Source organism: Lepidochelys kempii, chromosome 11, assembly GCF_965140285.1.
Source record: "Lepidochelys kempii isolate rLepKem1 chromosome 11, rLepKem1.hap1, whole genome shotgun sequence".
Taxonomy (NCBI): domain Eukaryota; kingdom Metazoa; phylum Chordata; order Testudines; family Cheloniidae; genus Lepidochelys; species Lepidochelys kempii.
The window spans coordinates 72371033-72387264 of NC_136390.1; the positions used below are offsets into that span (position 1 = coordinate 72371033).

Consider the following 16232-nt stretch of genomic DNA (forward strand, 5'->3'; position numbering starts at 1 on the left):
AGATCCCCAGGGTCAACCTGGGTTCGCCCAAAAAGACATTCCAAGCTGAAAGATTACTGCAGCTTTTGGAAACCACAGACTGTAACTCAATTGTGTATATATGTTTGTTTGCTTTAACCTTGTAATAACATTCTCATTTCTTTTTCCTAGTTAATAAATCTTTAGAGGGTTTATTCCAGGATTCGCTATAAGAGTTGTCTTTGCTGTGGGATCTGAGGTACAAATTGAGCTAGGGTAAATGACTGGTCTCTTGGGACAGGGAGCAACCTGAATATTTTCTGAGCTTTGGTGTATGACAACCAACTATCACTAAGTCCACCTTGCCTGTGTGACAAGATAGACTGGGGATTGTCTTTGATTGCTATAGTGCTTTAGGACTTCACATTTGTTACCGGGCTGGTGAAATCTAATTGTAGAATGCACAACCAGTTTGGGGTCTCTGTCCTGCTTCTTGACAGTCTGCCCTGAGGTTGGCACAGTCGTGACTCACTCCAGCAGCATGACATTGTGAAAAACCAGGATGTGTGGTTACTTTAGCCAAATTGTGTGCAAGCCCCTCAGTGGGAAGGAAAGCCAGATGCTTCCCTTCCTTGTTACACAAAATAGCAGTTGCAAAGCACTAAGCAAGGGCTGCTTAATCTGATCCACCCTCCCCATCTCCCCCGGCCCCCAGAGCAGGCTTCCAAAGATAGAACGACTGAATGTGCACTGGGAGACATTGTACCTGCCTATTGTACCATCTCCCTTTACCGTTGCTGGGATTAGGGCAGCTCCACATTCCCCTCTGTGCAGGGCTGTGGTGTCAGTAACACTATCACACCCACGCTGTGCCCTAGTGTAAAACATAACCACGGGAAACGTACTGCACAGGAAATAAGTGAGCATAGCATCCTGGCAAACCAAAGCCATGATGTGAGCTTCTGCAGCTTCTAACAGAAACATGCAGCAGATTGGGCACAACGGCTTCCGTGACTTTGGCATTTTAGCAGATGCCAGGCTGTTTCTGCCACCACCAGTCATAGCTCACTGCCCACCCGGTGCCAGACTAGGAGAGCAAAGTTATTTCACTGATCCTGTGTAACAGAGGCTACAACTCTGACAGAGGACTAAAAAACCAGTAACTGAGTCTTGCTTTGACGTAAATAACCCTGGGCTTCAGAGCTTTGCTGGTGAAGATAATGCTCTGTACTAGGGTTCAATGAAATTTTGAGCAAGTTCAATACTCAGAACATGCCACTAAACTCCAGCGGTTGCACCTTTAAATGCAGCCACCACCGCCTTTGGTTCATATTAGCCTGCTTGTTAACAAAACTAAAAGGATGGGAAGGTTGCCAACTCTTTCAAATAATCGAAAGAGGCCCCTTGTTATGAAGTGGCAGAGGCTGCAAAAGGAGAGAACTTACAGAGGTTATTTAAACATTAACTAGTGCAACAGGCCCTTGGCATTAAGGATTTCCATTGACATTTTGGTCATTCACTTTCCTCAAGCCTTGAAGCTGTGGCTGGTAGCCTGTGCATGGAGTATGGAGTTTCTTTGTGTGTGGTATAACATACAACATAGTATGTATTACATCTTTCCCCCGCCCCCAAATCATTAAAGGAATGTTGGTTGCAAAGTCAAACACTGAAAAGCTAGAAAATGCCAGAACAAAAGTCATTGTCCAACATGGATACTAAGAACTGTTGTGCCATCCAGAGTGCCCATGGTTGATGGTGTCCCACCAGGCATGTGTTGTGAAGTTCCCAGAGTTGACTCAGTCCTGAAAACTCATGAATCTCTGGGAGGCCCCACAGATGAAGCTAGGTAAGGTCAGGACATGCAGCCTCTGACGGTTTGGATCACAGAAACCCCCTTGGGGCTGCCAACTGATGTGTTAAGACTACTTCTGCCCCTGCTTTCCCTGCCAGCTTGGGAATCCAGCACCCTGTCTTGTTGAGCCAGACATGCCAGTCTGCTCCAACACAGACCCAGCGTCTAAATCACGTGCCCCAAAGCTGTAGACTTAACTGAAAGCAGCTTAAGAAGTGTTCCTGTCTTTAACACTCAGATGCCCAACTCCCAGTGGGGTCCAAACCCCAAATAAATCCGTTTTACCCTGTATATACCTTATACAGGGTAAACTCATAAATTGTTCGTCCTCTATAACACTAATAGAGAGATATGTACAGCTGTTCCCCCCCCCCCAGGTATTAATACATACTCTGGGTTAATTAATAAGTAAAAAGTGATTTTATTAAATACAGAAAGTAGGATTTAAGTGGTTCCAAGTAGTAACAGACAGAACAAAGTGAATTACCAAGCAAAATAAAAGAAAACATGCAAGTCTAAGTCTAGTACAGTAATAAAACTGAATACAGATAAAATCTCACCCTCAGAGATGTTTCAATAAGTTTCTTTCACAGACTGGACACCTTCTTAGTCTGGGGACAATCCTTTCCCCTGGTACAGCCCTTGTTCCAGCTCAGGTGGTAGCTAGGGGATTTCTCATGATGGCTGCTCCCTTTGTTCTGTTCCACCCACTTATAGATCTTTTGCACAAGGCGGGAATCCTTTGTCCCTCTGGGTTCCCACCCCTCCTCCTCAATGGAAAAGCACCAGGTTAAAGATGGATTCCAGTTCAGGTGACATGATCACATCACTTTACAACTTCATTACCCACTTGCCAGCCCACAGTTATACAGGAAGACTTAGGGCATGTCTATACTTGCAGATGTAGAGTGCTTTGAGTTAAACCAGCCTTCAGAGAGCACAGTAGAGAAGCGCTGAAGTCTGTCCACATGGACACATGGTGGCCACATTTGCGGCACTTGCAGAGGCATTGAAAGCAGTGCATTATGGGCAGCTATCCCACAGAGCACCTCTTCCTATTCTGGCGCTGTGGCTTGTGGGAAGGGGGTAGAGGGTGAGGGGCATTCTGGGTCATGTCCCAACGCCCCGTGATGCATCGGTTCGCATCCCAGCAATCCCTGTGCTTCCGTCCACATTTGGCACCATCTTTCAATGTTTTTTGCACTGCGTGCTCTGCCTTCCCTTTCGGTCTGCAGGAAGGGAGCCTGAACTGCTGAGGAGTATGCTGACGAGTCTCGCCAGCACATCACGTTTGGAAGTCGAGTTATTCCTTATGATCCAAAGTGACAGTGAGGGCTCCGACGATATCGACTCGAGTAACGCATATGACACAAGTTTGCTTGTGGCATTCACAGACATTCTCACCACCGTGGAACGCCATTTTTGGACTCGGGAAACAAGCAGTGAGTGGTGGGATCACATCATCATGCAAGTCTGGGATGACGAGCAGTGGCTGCAGAACTTTCGAATGAGAAAAGCCACTTTCAATGGACTGTGTGAGAAGCTCGCCCCCCACCCTGCAGCGCAAGGACACGAGATTGAGAGCTGCCCTGACAGTGGAGAAGCAGGTGGCTATTGCAGTCTGGAAGCTGGCAACTCCAGACAGCTACCGATCGGTTGCTAACCAGTTTGGAGTGAGAAAGTCGACCATTGGAATCGTGCTGATGCAAGTTTGCAGGGCCATTAATCACATCCTGCTCAGAAGAACCGTGATTCTGGGTAACGTGCATTACATTGTGGATGGCTTTGCACAATGGGGTTTCCCTAACTGCGGAGGGGCACTAGATGGCACACATATTCCGATTCTGGCACCAGCCCACCTAGCCTCCGAGTACGTTAATCAGAAGGGGTATTTCTCTATGGTTCTCCAGGTGCTTCTGGATCACTCTAGGCGTTTCATTGACATTAACACAGGCTGGTCCGGAAAGGTGCATGGCGCACACATCTTTCAGAACACTGGCCTGTTCAGGAAGCTGCAAGCCGGGACTATTTTCCCAGACCAGAGGATCACCGTAGGGGAAGTCGAAATGCCCATTCTGATCCTTGGAGACCCCGCTTACCCTTTAATGCCATGGCTCATGAAACCCTACACAGGGAGCCTTGACAGCAGCAAGGAGCAGTTCAACAACAGGCTGAGCCAGTGCAGAATGACTGTGGAGTGTGCTTTTGGCCATTTAAAGGGCCGCTGGTGCTCTCTGTATGGGAAGCTGGACCTAGCCAATGACATCATCCCCGCAGTTATATCCGTGTGCTGTACCCTCCATAACATTTATGAAGGGAAGGGTGAACAATTCACTCAGGCATGGAACTTGGAGGTTCAACACCTGGAGGCTGAATTTGAACAGACAGAGACCAGAGCTATTAGAGGGGCCAAGCGCGGGGCTGCAAGGATTAGGGATGCCTTGAGGGAGCAATTTGAGGCTGAAAGCCACCAATAATGTCTGGTGCCCTGCACAGGAGTGAAGTAAAGTGGTTCCAATGTTAGTAGGAATCTGTGTTTATTACGTGTGATACACTGACTTGCAGTGCCTGTTTCTTCCCTGGGCTAAGGTATCTTTTACTTTATGCAATAAATAATAAAGAATGTTTTCAAAGCCAAAAAATCCATTTATTGAAAATAAAATTCATTTATTGAAAAGAAACACAACTGCTTGGGAAACAGAAAGGGAAAGGGTATGGGGTGGGAAACAGTATAATCACAGATTTGCATATGTCCTGTTATCATACTCAGCCTTCCTGTCTGGTGTGCTGTGCAATGAGTGCTACACTTCAGGATGGCTATACTGCATGGTGATGGGGGTTGAGTGCAGTGGGTAAGGGTCGTAGTTTTCAGGGCTGGTTGGTGAAGCTACAGGTGTTGAAGTCAGCTGGTGGTGGTAAGAACTCGGATGTTGGGGAAAGTGGGTTGGAGGTGACATGGGGGCACAAGGGAAAGAGTTTTGGGACAAGGGCGGCGGGTTGGGCGCGGTAGCGCTCCGCCTGCATGGCTACGAGCGCCTGGATCGAGTCCGCTTGGTGCTCCATTATGCTTATCAGCCGATCCGTGCGTTGCTGCCGAAGCACCATGCTTTTGTGCCGGCGCTCCTCATTCTGCTGGTGGATCCTCCTTTCCCTGTCCCGCCACTCCTGCACTTTTCCATTTTCATTACTGGAATGCTGCATTACTTCATGCAACATGTCTTCTTTGCTTCTACGTGGCCTCTTTATGATTCCTTGGAGTCTTTCGGCCGGTGATAACACAGACGGCTGAGATCTCTAGGTTGCATCTGTAAAGGCAAAATGCAACACTTAACAGAGACAGCATTGGTCACACCAGACAGAGCAGTGATTCCCCCATACTTAAGGGCAAGCACAGTCTACACAATAGCATAATTTGCCCGTCCTAAAGCGAGCGCCCATAACCCACAGGAGCCCCAAAATAGTGAGTAAGCACAGAGTCAAGCGTGACTGATTGTTTCACAGCTGTACTGTCCTCTGGGTTTCTGTGCCTTGGGGAGAGCCAACAGTGGCAGAGGGCCCCTATACTGAACAGTCTCCCCACATTTTCTACAGGAGTTCATCCTGGAAGATATCTCGCTGCTGAGGGTGACCTGGAAGCAAGGGAGGGTCTTTTACTGCAATGCAGCTTCTGCCCTGGCCCATATGCAGCTTGCCTGTGTGGAGCAATGGTCCCCCCGCCCCTCATGGCACAGTGGCGCGGACAAGTTAGCCTGACTGGGACAAGGACCACAGTGGCTCTCCCAGGAAACCTGTGCAAGCGGATTGCCCAAGTTCTGGATGAGACCTTTGAAGAGATCACTGAGGCCAATTACTACGATGTGAGAGAGTACAATCAATGCCCTATTCCACATCTAGGCATGCATACAGCCCTAACCCTCCTCGCCCCAAGAGCCCACACTGAATAACTTCCTTCCCAAAATAAAAGCTGCTTACCAGGAACCTCCTCCGGTGTTTGTCCTTCCCCAAGCACAGGCTGCCGCGACTGGCTGCCTTCCTCCTGGCTTGAGAACAGCTCCTGGCTGCATGCATCTAGGGATGCCGGGGCATCTCCCTCCTCCTCAGCACCCTTACTGCCACTTTCCTCCTCCTCCTGACTTGTTGCACTGGGCTCTGAAGTATCCATGATGGTACTCGGAGTGGAAGTGGGGTTGCCCCCAAGTATCGCGTCCAGCTCTTTGTAGAAACGGCAGGTCGCAAGGGCAGCACCGGAGTGGCGGTTTGCCTCGCGGGCTTTGCAGTAGGCATTCCGCAGCTCCTTCACTTTAGCCCTGCACTGCAGTGCGTCCCGGTCATGGCCCCTTTCCATCATGTCCCTTGGTATCTGCCCGAAGGTATCGTAATTCCTACAGCTGGAGCGCAGCTGGGACTGGACAGCTTCCTCCCCACAAACACTGATGAGGTCCAGCACCTCACCACTGCTCCATATTGGGGATCGCCTGGCACGTGGAAGAATGGTCACCTAGAAAGATTCGCTGAGAGCACTCCACGCCTGGAAGAGCAAACAAGAAGGGGATTCCCAAAATTCCCAGAGAATTTAAAGGGCGGGTGTGATGGTTGGTCACCTGAGGGCAGGGCAGTAGCGTTGAAAATGATGACCAGAGTGGCTTGGACCGGCATTGTGGGACACTTCTGGAGGCAGATCAGAGCGCATTAACAGACAGGCAGCGCTCCAGCGGGGGCGTAGCAAACATTATTCCACTCGCTGAGGTGGAGTACCAGGAGCGCTCTAGCCGCAGAGTCAGAGCACTCTACATGCCTTGCCAGTGTGGATGGGTGGTGAGCTTGTGTGCCCGGGGCTCCTTTAATACGCTCTAACTCGCAAATGTAGCCAAGCCCTTACAAGTAAAAAAGCCATCTACAGGTAATTGTCCTGGTTAACGGAAACCATTAAGATTCCAAGCCACCACTAATGGCCCACACTTTGCATAACTACAATAGGACCTCAGAGTTATATTTCGTATTTCTAGTTTCAGATACATGAGTGATACAGTTATACAAATAGGATGACCATACTCAGTAGATTATAAGCTTTGTGATGGTACCTTAAAGAGACCTTTTGCATGAAGCATATTTCAGTTTACTAACATTTTTATGGCTGACTTAGAACAACACTTCCTTAGCTCTTGTCCCCTAACACCCCTTCTCTACTTGCGCTACATTGATGACATCCTCATCATCTGGACCCATGGAAAAGAAGCCCTTGAGGAATTCCACCATGATTTCCACAATTTCCATCCCATCATCAACCTCAGCCTAGACCAATCCTCAAAAGTGGTCCATTTCCTAGACACTGCGGTGCTAATAAGCAATGGTCACATAAACACCACCCTATACCAGAAACCTACTGACCGCTATTCTTACCTACTTGCCTCCAGCTTCCATCCAGGACACACCACACAATCCATTGTCTACAGCCAAGCTCTAAGATACAACCGCATTTGCTCTAATCCCTCAGACAGAGACAAAAACCTACAAGATCTCTGTCAAGCATTCTTAAAACTACAATACCCACCTGCTGAAGTGAAAAAACAGACTGACAGAGCCGGAAGAGTACCGAGAAGTCACCTACTACAGGACAGGCCCAACAAAGAAAATAACAGAACGCCACTAGCTGTCACCTTCAGCCCCCAACTAAAACCTCTCCAGTGCATCATCAGAGATTTAAAACCTATCCTGAAAAATGATCCCTCACTCTCACAGATCTTGGGACACAGACGAGTCCTTGCTTACAGACAGCCCCCCAACCTGAAGCAAATACTCACCAGCAACCACACACCACACAACAAAAACACTACTCAGGAACCTAACCTTGCAACAAAGCCCAATGCCAACTCTGTCCACATATTTATTCAGGTGACACTATCATAGGACCTAATCACATTAGCCACGCCATCAGGGGCTCGTTCACCTGCACATCCACCAATGTGATATATTCCATCATGTGCCAGCAATGCCCCTCTGCCATGTACATTGGCCAAACCAGACAGTCTCTATGCAAAAGAATAAATGGACACAAATCTGACATCAGGAATCATAACATTCAAAAACTGGTAGGAGAACACTTCAACCTCTGTGGTCACTCAGTAAAAGATTTAAGGGTGGCAATTTTGCAACAGAAAAGCTTCAAAAACAGACTCCAAGGAGAAACTGCTGAGCTTGAATTAATATGCAAACTAGATACCATTAACTTGGGTTTGAAGAGAGACTGGGAGTGGCTGGGTCATTACACATATTGAATCTATTTCCTTAAATATCCTCACACCTTCTTGTCAACTGTCTAAATGGGCCATCTTGATTATCACTGCAAAAGTTTTTTTCTCCTGCTGATAATAACGCATCTTAACTAATTAGCCTCTCACAGTTTGTATGGTAATTTCCAACTTATCTGTATGTACGTATATATGTATATATATATGTTCCATTCTATGCATGCGATGAAGTGGGCTGTAGCCCATGAAAGCTTATGCTCTAATAAATTTGTTAGTCTCTAAGGTGCCACAAGTACTCCTGTTCTTTTTGTGGATACAGACTAACACGGCTGCTACTCTGAAACCTGTCATTATATTCACACTCATTAGCATATTTTTATAAAATCATATAGAGTGCAACGTCACACAGCCCTTCACGCGTTGATGGAGCATTTGAGAGCATGATCTGCAGGGGTGTTTTTGTCCATCCTGGCAACATAGCCAAAGAGCATGCAACACCACTTTTCAACGTAACAAGCAATGGAAGGGAGGCTAGATCTCTGTGAGATTGTGACATTTTGCACAAAGACAAACCACTTTATGCCCAGGATTTGGTGCTGACAGTGCATACGGAATGCCTCCTGCTGTTCCAGATCTGGCTGTAAGAGGAGCCAAGTTTCTGAACCACGTAGCAATACACGTTGCAAAAAGGTCTGATGGATAGAATCATAGAATATCAGGGTTGGAAGGGACCTCAGGAGGTCATCTAGTCCAACCCCCTGCTGAAGGCCGGACCAATCTCCAATTTTTGCCCCAGCTCCCTAAATGGCCCCCTCAAGGATTGAATTCACAACCCTGGGTTTAGCAGGCCAATGCTCAAACCACTGAGCTATCCGTTCCCCCAACCCTGAACTTTGTCTTAGTGCAAAGATGTTTTGTGTCCGTAAGTGAGATGTGGACTTCATGCAGGAGGCTGCAAGACCTGTTCGCTGAAGAACATCCGGTTTGCTCTGGCCCTTTGAACTCTGCCTGCCGCGTAGGTGGATGAACTGTCAGTGCTTACAGAACTCAACCCCACCTGTACTGAGGTTTCTGATGCCCCACTCCAAAGTTCTGGACCTTGGTCTTCTGCCATGAGACTTCAACCCCATAGTGCAGGTGGTGTCTTGGAAATCTTGGAGGGAGGGGCTGAAATTCTCTGAGCAGGAAAGGACAGATGCTTCTTTTTCTTTATGATTAGATTTATACTTCTGGCTTAAAAACAAATACCCATTGGTTCGATACAGACACTTGGCAGGGCTCCCTGCATGCCCTGGCTGCTTAGGAACAACTCCTTGTGTCTTCGTAGGGAGGGGGTGGGCACAAACTCCTCTGACATATCAGCCCTACTGCTTTTTCAGACTGGAGATGCAGGCTGCAGCTATGCCCCAGCCACTTCTCTTGCTGTGCACCGTTTATCCTCAGCTGTGCCTCTTGCTGTGGTTCTTAGCCTGCACTGGATGAGACATCACAGTTTAGTGGTGGGATTCTCTGTGGATCCTTTTCACCTCCAACAATAAGAGGCACCATGGAAGCAGGTGATGACACAGCAGCCTCGGCTATTACTCTATTAGCTACCTGCTATGAGGAGCACAACCGGCATTCAGCAGCAGCCCTGGGTACTCTGCCAGGACACATTAGCAGCATGGGAGAGTCACGTTTATGAACCCTGGAAGGGCCACACTTTGGTTTTGCCTGTCTTAGGTTTTGAGAAAGGCAGAGCATTTGTTTCCTCTTTGGGAGATGGGGAGGGGGACTTGGTTCTGAAGATCAGGAGACACTAGAGTCATCTCTGAGCCTGAACTTCCCCATGGTTTCAGCAGGTTTCCTGATCCTGGCTTTTGTCTTGGCAAACAGTAGAGCTAATGACCAGCTTATCTGTATTGTGGTCGCACCATTGTTCTAATGCTGTACTTACACAGAGACAGTCCCTGTCCCAGAGTTTACAGGAGATCACAGATGGGAGAGCACTAGGAAACAATGCTGGTCAGCATGATAGGCTGTGGTCTCAGCACACCAGCTGCCGAGTTGTTACCAAGATTTGTGTAGGCATTGTGGCAGAAATAGGATTTTAACCAGGGATTTGGAAAGACAATGAGGTATCTTTGCAGATGTTTGTGGGTACTTCTCCGACGTGGTCAGGCATCCAGCTCTGATTTCCATGGTGGTGTTGCCCTTTGGCCCCAGCAATGAGCCAATATCTGGGGCCTTGTTGGGTTGTTTCCGTTAGGAGGAGAAATTGACAATGGAGTTAGGTGTTTCTTTGGTTCAATCCTGTTTATTGACAGACTGTACACACAGTCCTGTTTCCCTGAACTCAGGAGGAACAAACAGCTAGCAGGTTCCTTGTTCAAAAATCCAACCTTGCCTTCTCAGCAGGTTCTCTGCCCAAAAGCAGTTGTCTCTTGGCTTCCTCCCAGGGCCCTATTCACACTGCTGCTCCTATGCCTGCTCGCTTTCTCCCTGATTTCTGGTTCCTTTCACTTGCCTTTCTTCTCTGGCACACAGAGTTACACATGCACAACTGTAACCAATCCATGCCCAGCCCCTGTGCTTGCATCCAATCCCCAGGGAACCCCTCAGCCCTGATGACCTAGCCTCTCTCCAGACCTTGCAATATGGTTTAATGCCTTGGGTATTGGCTTCCACTGTCTTCAGCTTTCTTACTCCATAAAGGAGCTTAATTGCTTCTTCCATTTAGTCTGAATGAAGGGTGGCTAGCCTACCCATCAGGTTTAATGAGGTCCGAGACTGCCTAAAGATCAAAGACATGCTTCAATGGCAGTCAATAACACCTTCTACAATAGCAATGTACTAGTCACAATAACATGGGTCTCCCATGAAATCCAACCATACAGGTTCATCTGAGCAGTGGAGTTCTCATTGGCTCACTGATAACGTTCTGCTTTTTAAAAAGACTATGATCCTCTCATGCAAATGTGGATGGTGGAGCGTCTCCATTGGATTTATAATTAACCATGTTGACCTTCATGTATTGTGTCTCTCAGAAACGGAAACTGGCAGATTTAGTTTTGAGATGGTCAAACCAGTTTGGATAAGATAAGAGCCGCTCATGCATCTCTGCACAGGGCTGGACTTGAAACTGAACCAAACCATGTTTCGAGCTGCAGACAGTTATTTATGTTGGAATCACCTCCAAGACCTTTTTCGCTCAGCGTATCTAGAACACCTTGTCCAATTCTGGAAGGACATTTCATTCAGTTCTCTGGGATCCAAAAAACTCAGTTTGCCTCCAGACTGTCACTCAAGTTCCTTTATTTGGCACACAACAGTGTACATTGCAGCTCCAAAGTCCCACAGAAACCCTCTCCCTTTATGTATATTTACATATCTCATTGCATTTCCTATAAATTACATCACACATTTTTGGATTGGCTTGGTTACTTTGCAGGAACCAATCCCTGTGCAGCCTGCTCTGTCCATGCATTGTCCAAGCTCGACCTACTCCTTACCTCATCTGTACAGTCCTAACTTATCTTACCCATTGTTATGCTAGTTCAATGGTTCCCTGGATGGTCTCCCTCTTATCTGTGCTGGCTCAGACATTCTGTCCCCTTAGCCGACAGACCTATTTACTTATCTTATTTAGACAAATAAGGTAAACAGACAGTTTAGCTTGTTGGTTGCCTGTGATGTTTCAGGGCCGGGTGACCTCTGGGACAGCAACAGCTGTATGTCTGGCCTGATTGGAAGGAAGTATCGTGGGAAGGGAAGGAGTGTTCCAGGGAGACTCCCAACTCCATGCTGACCCAAGAGGTGACTCAGATAACCAGCCAGACTCTGCGATGAGGTTAGTTTGTTGCTTCCCCACATTTAGAGTCCTTGGCTCCCAAGTTTCATGGGGGGGGCAGCAAATACGAGCGGAGTGGCACCTGTGCAACTTTCTCCCCCCATCCATAGGAGTTCATGGAAGCCCCATTTCACAGCATTGGGACTCCACCACCTGAGGGGAGAGCACATGGGGTTGGTCATAGGAACAAGGGTCACGATGGTGTCAGTCTACACTGCACACGCCGCTACCTAACCTGGGGGAATGCTGCCAGATTTGGCAGTAGCTGGAGCCTGCCCTGGGGCGAGATGGTATGGCAGGGCAGGTTTGGCAGTACTGTGAACTGACTGGAGGAGTAGGGCAGGTTGGCTGGGGCTTGCATAGTAGGATGGCTCCAGAGGAACCATGTCACCAAAAGTATGGGACCCATGGAGCTTTGCAGATCAGGCCCTGGGTGTGGGCTCTGCTGTATACACACAACTGGACCTCTCTCCTCCCTCAGCTGCCCAAGAGCTGTGGGTTTGGAGGCCACATCCTTGCCCCTTCTTCTGACTCAGACCCCAGCCCTTCCCCCTGAGGGGGGCATTACCAGGCAGTTCCACAAAGGGAACTCGGTGTGGGTTCCTGGGCCCTGGCTTGAGGGAGAATGTGGACACGTACTCCTTGCTGGGCACTACAGGGTTCTCCAGGCATAGACATGTTGCTATTGACACACAATAGGGTGGAATAAGAACAGTCTCAGCCTTGACTCAGAATCCCTGGGCATTTGCAGGTCTAGGCCAGACCTGGCTTTATTTAAACACAGTTCTTGGTGCTTTCAGGGAAAGTTTACTCATGAGTGCTGACCAGAGTAAAGTAAACACGCCCCTTTGTAAGAGTGGGCTGTAGCGGGAGGGACCTATGGAGTCTTTTTATTTTAAAAAAGTTACTGATTAACTTCACTGCTGCAGTCCTCCCCCACAGAACGCAGCTAAGGAGCCATGTCCCATGACCAGAAGGCAGAACTGCCTGGGGTCATTCACTGTGATAATCTCTCGATATTCTCTCATTATTAATTATTTGTACTATGGTAGAGCCTAGAAGAACTGGTCATGGCCCAGTTTCCTTGTGTGCTAAGCGCTGGATGTGACGAAGTGGGACTGTTTTAATGTTTCCTCTGAATAGTGTGGGGGTGCCTCAGTTTCCCCTATGCAGTTCTTAAGTATCTAGGTGGTGGGGTAAGGGTGTATGATCACTGCAGAGCCCTAGAGGGCAGGTGTGTGCAGGGGTCTAGACACAGAGAATGGCCAACACCCTGTTTCCTGGCAACTGATGGCCTGGGCCCTTCCCCCCTGCAAGGTGAGAGCTAAAGGGTTGGAGAACAAAGGAATCAGGTGACCTCCTGGCCCAGGAAAGGGGAAAGCCCAGAGGAGGAGGGACTGGAGGGAGTTTCAGTTTGGGGCTGCCTGGGACATGGAGTGAAGTGCAGACGTGGTTGTCTGGCTCACTGCCCCCCCAAATGGACCCAGCTGAAGGGTCCTGTTCTCTGCACCTGCAAACTCTGTTTTAGACCATGTTCCTGTCGTCTAATAAACTTCTGTTTTACTGGCTGGCTGAGAGTCACGTCTGTCTGCGAAGTTGGGGTGCAGGACCCTCTGGCTTCCCCAGGACCCCGCCTGGATGGACTCGCTGTGGGAAGTGCACGGAGGGGCAGAGGATGCTGAATGCTCCGAGGTCAGACCCAGGAAGGTGGAAGCCGTGTGAGCTGTGTGTCCTGAAGACAGTCTGCTCACAGAAAGGAGACTTCCCCAGAGTCCTGACTGGCTTTGTAGGGAGCAGTTCCAGAGCATCGCCCCGGGGACTCCGTGACACTGTACAAATACAGAACAAAAAGGCGGTGCCTGCCCCATGCAGCTTACTTTCTAAATATAAGACAAGAACCAACAGAGGGATACACACAGACTGGGGAGCACATGAAAACAATGGGGCAATGCCGGTTAGCATGATAGGCAGTGGTCTCATTGCCTCAGTGGTGTGTTATTGTCACGTTTTACAGCTGTTAAAGTAGTGCCTGCATAAGTCTCTCAGTACCTCGGGTCAATTGTTCCAAGTTCACAGTTATCTGGTGCAGATAGAGCTGATTTAAGTGATAGGTTACATACCACAGTTAGTAGTTCTGCAGTGGCATATTTGAGTGCCAGTAGAACTCATGGGTGAATCCCATCTGGTCCTGGTGACTTATTACTGTTTATCAATTTGCTCCAAAACCTCCTCTATTGACACCTCAGTCTGGGTCAGTTCCTCAGATTTGTCCCCTAAAAAGAACGGCTCAGGTGTGGGAATCTCTTTATGTGGTGTTCTCTAGTGACGACTCACAGCCTTAAAAGAGCAGGTACTTGACTTTGCTGTGAGGGGCCAAAGACTCTCCCTTTTGTTATGTGTGTAAAGTGCCTCGTGTAATGGGGCTTTGATCCACGATTAAGGATTTTGGGTGCTACGGAAATAAATAAATAAATAAATAATGCTCACTGTAATTATGATGTAATCCATAGTGAAAAATATCCAGAATCCAACTCATCCATCTGTCAGTAAAAAACAGAATAAATAGGGTCCAAATTCAAGTCATCAGGAGATTTTGCAATTTAAGGACCATCATTTAGAGACAGATTTTCCTACAGGTGTGAGTTTACAGCCAATGCATCACTGGACACCTTGCCATGTGAAGATAAAGCCCTCTCTGCAGCCACTTACTTCACATCGAGGGTTTGGATTCATGGGCACAGTATTAGTTGGGATAATCCATTTAAGTGGGCTACTTTCTTGGGAACAAATCCCATTTGAAATAATGCAGAGAGATTTAGCTTACCAAGAAAGCGGGATGAACGAGGGCATTCTGTTTGCTCCAGAGACACCTCTGCTGAATGCATATACAAGGCAGACAAGGGTCTGTCTCTTGGAGAGCTGGAAGGGGGCCTCTTGGCACAAGGAGACCAACTCAGCTGCCACAATTTTGTGCATGAAACCATAGTCTATATCAAATTGTAAATTGGATTTGCAAAAACAGGGGCTAGAGCATGGAATGTGACTTGGGACACATGGGTTCTATTCCCAGCTCTGCCACTGGCTTGCTGGGTGACCTTGGCCAAGTCACTTCCCTTCCCGTGCCTCAGTTTCCCCATCTGTAAAATGGGGACAATGATACCAACTTCCTTTGTAAAATGCTGTGTGATCTACAGATGAAAAATGCTGTATAAGAGCTGGGGATTAATATTATTTGTATTACTAGTGGCCTACCTCTGCTTCCATTGTAGACCAATGTCACTGGCATCACAGCCAGTGATGGGTGCCTTTGAAACTCCCTCTCAGCATCTGTCAGACTTTAAAAATAATGGGAACAAACTATTTCAGGAAATGGAAAGGCACAGCTGCTCCCTCACCTCTGCCCTACACCAACCTCCTTTCTTACTTCATTTGTGTGCCTCAGAACTTTTGCCCATCAAACATTTGGGGTGGGGGGGAGAGAGGAGGAGGAACATGATTTAAAAAGGCACATGTATTTTTTTTAGATCTGAGCTTTTCAGGGCAGGTACCATCCCATATTTTGCATTAGAAAGCACCTAGCATGTTGTCGGAGCTGTGCAGAATAAAATACATTTGCTATCAGCACCAGGATAAGATACATGATAAGTTAGGAGAGTGTAGCTTTTAAGGCAGTAAGGCCTAGATCCACAGAAGGATTTAGGCACCAAAATATCTGTTGAGAATCTGGGTCTGACTGAAAAGTTAGGAGTAGAGATCAACCCAAACCCAGATCTGGGACCTGTGCACCATCAAACATAGGGGATGCCTGGATCCAGACACTGAGCAAGCTTTTGTGGCTGACCCATATTCAGTGCCGTCCTTACCCGTATGTAAAGCAGGCAGCTGCTCCAGCCCCTGCTCCGGCTCTTCCGCAGATCCCCGACCCTACTCCTCCCCAGCCCAGCCCCACTCCCCCGAAGATTGCAGCCAGGCCCGACCCTGCACTCACCGCGTGGTAAGTTTCTGGAGCGGCCCCAGCCGGCCCCGCTCCCCTGGCTCCCAGCCACGCGGCCGGCGAGTGCTGGGGGGCGGTTCCCCCCTCCCCCCAAGCCTGGGAGCCAGGGGAGTGGAGCAGCCGGGTCCAGGGGGAGCTGGCCCCAGGCCTCCGTGGGGGACAGTGGCTGGCCACTCAGTGACCCTGCCCCTGCTCCGCTCCCCTGGCTCCCAGGCTTGGGGGGAGGGGGGAACCGCCCCCCAGCACTCGCCGGCTGCGCGGCTGGGGCTGGGTCGCTCCACTTCTCGCAGGAAGTGGCCAGCCCCCCTACCCCTCCCGCGGAGGCCTGGGGCCCCACACAGATCCCCCGGG

At 48.7% G+C, this 16232-nt stretch overlaps 1 long non-coding RNA gene across 2 annotated transcripts; it reads right to left on the reverse strand.

Moving 5' to 3' along the window:
* Positions 1-11873: 11873 nt before the first annotated feature.
* On the reverse strand, positions 11874-15792 carry LOC144930953 (uncharacterized). 2 transcript variants are annotated; one of them, XR_013636469.1, is made up of 4 exons: positions 15751-15792; positions 15140-15222; positions 14375-14427; positions 11874-12040 (listed from the first exon to the last, which is right to left on the reverse strand). It is a non-coding gene; the product is annotated as an uncharacterized LOC144930953 (long non-coding RNA). The 2 variants fall into 2 exon arrangements; XR_013636470.1 differs by lacking the exon at positions 11874-12040 and adding an exon at positions 13654-13716.
* Between the last annotated feature and the right edge of the window lie 440 nt (positions 15793-16232).